Here is a 3,897-nt window from a genome sequence, read left to right as displayed (position 1 = left end):
GCACTCGGTTCCCCGAGGATCCGTACAAGTGTGCTCGGGAGAGAGTGCTCGGGGAGGTGAACAGTACCCCCGAGCACTCGGTCCCCCGAGGGCAAGAAAGGGCGTTCTCGGGAGAGAGTGCTCGGGGAGGTGAACAGTACCCCCAAGCACTCGGTCCCTCGAGGACAAGAAAGGGAGTTCTCGGGAGAGAGTGCTCGGGGAGGTGAACAGTACCCCCGAGCACTCGGTACCCCGACGACCCAGTAAGTCTCCTGGTGGAGGCCCCTGAGGGGCCCACCGATGAGGTGTCAGCCAGTCAAAGGCCCGAGGCCGCATTTAAATAGCGTGCGTGGCCTGTCACCTCCAACTGCTCCCGCCGCGCTCAGCGTCAGTTCCTGCCATGCTCTGGAAGAGAGGCGTGGGGTTATTAATTGCACGGGTCCCGTCCCGTGCCATCCGGCCTGTCTCAGGATAACGTCGTAAGGACCAAGGCGTTTCGTCTGCCACGCTGCTGTGGCAGGGGAACAAGACAGGGCGGGCGCACCGGGTAGCTCTGCGGCTGCCCGGTGGGCCCTCTCCACGGCGCCCGTTGCAAGGGCATTTATTGTGACGGATGACCGGGCGTGTGCCGTATTTTCCACCCCCGGTCACTTCGCCCAGAGGAAATGATGACGCCCTTTCCATTTATGGTGTCTCGGAACTCGTGCCCCCCTCCCGTTTGGGGCACGTTGCGGCCGGCGGGTACTTAAAGGAGCCGGTGGCACAAGAAAGAAAAGAAGAGAGGACAGTTGAGAGGCAAGGGATAGACAAGAACACAACGTAAGAGAAACAACGGCAGAGAAGTGAGCAGCATGAGGCAGGTCGAAGAACAAGGAGCCCCAGGCTCATAGATAGATCAAGATTCTTGTAACCAGCAACATCCTTGAGTGACTTCCTCAGGACAGTTATAGTATCCATATAGGAGTAGGGTATTACGCCCCCGTGCGGCCCGAACCTGTCTAAATTCTGGTGCATTTACTTCTTCTTGCACTAGGTCAACATCCCCCCCACCAGCCGTTGCATTCATTCCCATTTATTTCTCCGACGAACGTATTCAGGATCATCCCCCCGGCCGAATCTCTAAAAAGGGGTCTCTCGGGATCCATGCGACTGGAGTTAATCCTCCGACAGCTACGATAGAGAAGAATCAAATAACACCAAATGGGAAAACAAATGAGCCCTAATAGATATCACAATGTAATATATGAGTAGATCTTGATTTTAGATGAATTTCAGCGAGAGAATCGCCAAAATCGGAGCTAGAACGGAGAAGTTATGGCTCCCGGAAGATTTAATAAAAAATTAAATTAGGAAATTATGAAATGACACCATTCATAGATGGGACCCATAGGTGTGGCCCACTGCACAGTAACCTGGGCCCACATGAACAGTACTGGTTTGGGCCAATTTAGGCTCAAACCGGGCCTGGATGGGCCGGGCTTAGGTTCAGATGGGTCGGGCTGCATAATATCAGGCCCACCCAGGTCTTGGGCTGGCTGTCTATCAGGCTTGGAAGCTGGGCCGCCCCACGGGGCGTAACCACTGAGCGCCCAGACCGGCCAGGCCGACCATTGGCCATTTGGCTGAGCCTTGGCCCACTTGGCCAAGCCGAGCTACGGCCCGCTGGCCGATTCGTGCGAGCACGCAAGCGCGAGGGCACGCGAGCAGCAGAGGGGAGAGAGAAAAGACCGGCGGTGAGGAATCCACGACGACGTGCATAGGAAAGCTCACCGAAGGAGCGCTCCGGCCGGGGCTTCACGATGGGAAGTCACGCCGGGCTTCTACGGGACATGGCAGACTCGGTTTGGAGCATCTCGATGGCAGCTAGCGGCGAGAAGGGTGCCAGATGATGGCCAGAGAGGGGAGAGTGGCACGGTAAAAATTGGCAGCACCTTCTCTGCACGTAGAGGTGCCTATCCTGCAAGAAAAAGAAGCCTAGCGCCTCAAGGCATCACTACACGACGGCCGGTCACATTACAGAGCAAAGGCACACACCGGCGGTGACGCTCGCATGGCGGTAGAGAAAAACACATGCAGCAGCTTGCGGCTATACGCTAATCAGTGGCTCTGGGTGACTACATGCTATCTGCGTGGATGCGCGAGGGGATTGGGAGCTCACCGAGCGCAAGAACGGCGACATGCGACGTGGCGACCGGTGATCCGTCGAAGAGGCAGTGGTGGCGTTGTTTGGCTACTGGTGTGTGCGGGCTCTTGTCGGTGAATCAGGAACCAGGGGTCCCCGAATCCCGAGGCCAGGCCAGCAATCCGCCACATGGCGCCCTCCCGTAGAGGCCATCTTCGCAAGGTAAAAAAGACTAAGTCCCGAGAGATAGCGCTCGGGGCCACAATCAGTGGTCCTCGAGTACCCGTGTTCCCCGATGATCTACGAAGACTAAGTGGCCGGGAAGAAAGTACTCGGGGAGGTGAATAGTGACCCCCGAGCACCCAATTCCCCCGACGACTAGGAGAACCGAGTACCAGGAGGGATGTGCCCTGGGCCGCGAGCAGTGGCCCCTCGGGCACCCGAGTGCCCCGAGGACCCAAGGAAGGTAGTTCCGGGAGAGAGTGCTCGGGGCTGCGAGTAGCGGCCCCCGAGCACTTGATTCCCCGAGGATCCGTACAATCAAGCCCGGGAGAGAGTGCTCGGGCCATGAACAGTGGCCCCCGAGCACTCGATTCCCCAAGGACCAAGAAAGGGCGTTCTCGGGAGAGAGTGCTCGGGGAGGTGAACAGTGATCCCCGAGCACTCGGTTCCCCGACGACCCAGGAAGCCCCCCGTCAGTGGCCCCCACAGGGGTCCAGCGATGAGGTGCCAGCCAGTGAAAAGCCCGATGCCGCATTTAAGAGCACGTGTGGCCTGTCACCTTCAACTGCTCCCGCCACGCTCGGTGTCAGTTCCTGCCATATTTGGGCAGAAGGGCATGGGGACATTTAATGCACGGCTCCCATCCCGCGCTATCCGGCGCGCCTCGGGATAGCATCGCCAGGCCCAAGGCGTTCTGTCTGCCGCGCTGCTGTGGTAGGCAAATAAGACCGGGCGAGCACGCTGGGCCGCTCTGGGGCTGCCCGGTGGGCCCTCTCCACGGCGCCCGTTGCCAGCGCCATCATGACGACTGAAGACCGGGCGCGGGCGCGTTTTCAACCCCCGTCACTTCGCGCAGAAGCCATGATGACGCCCTTTCCATTTATGACGCCTTGGAACTTGTGCCCTCCCTTTCGGAGTACGCTACCGCCGGCGAGTATTTAAAGCGGCCGGCAGCACGGACAAAAACAGGCTAAGTCTGAGAGGCAAATCGAACATAGTCTACAGAAAATCCAAGCTCAGACAAGCGCACACAGAGCCAACTGAGCCCAACAGAGATCGAAGTACACCTTCGTACGAACATAGAAACCGAAGAACAAGGAGCCCAAGACTCTACGATAGACAAACATTCTTGTAACTAGCACATTCCTGAGAGACATTCTCAGGGCATTTATAGCATCCACATAGGAGTAGGGTGTTACGCGCAGTGCAGCCCGAACCTATCTAAAAATCCCCCAGCGCATTTACTCTTTTCTGCATTAGATCATTCCACCCCACCTGCCATCGCATTTACATCCATTTATTTCTCCAGAAAACATATTCAGAATCATCCCCCCGACCGAATCTCTAAAAAGGGGTCCCTCAGGATCCCTGCGATAGGAGCTAACCCTCCGACAGCTCCCGTCGGGCTTCCAGCGAATGGATGTTAGCATAGGGATGATGAGGGCTCCCTGGTGCTCCTCAGTAGCACATCGATGGTGGATTGGTGATGACGAGGCCGCTTCGGCAGGAATGGCACTGGAGGCGGCGCTGTGGTGGTGGTGAATTGGGTAAACAAAGAGAGACAGAGAGAGAGG

This window comes from Phragmites australis, chromosome 1 (genome assembly GCF_958298935.1).
Source record: "Phragmites australis chromosome 1, lpPhrAust1.1, whole genome shotgun sequence".
Taxonomy (NCBI): Eukaryota; Viridiplantae; Streptophyta; class Magnoliopsida; order Poales; family Poaceae; genus Phragmites; species Phragmites australis.
This window is presented reverse-complemented; position numbering follows the sequence as displayed.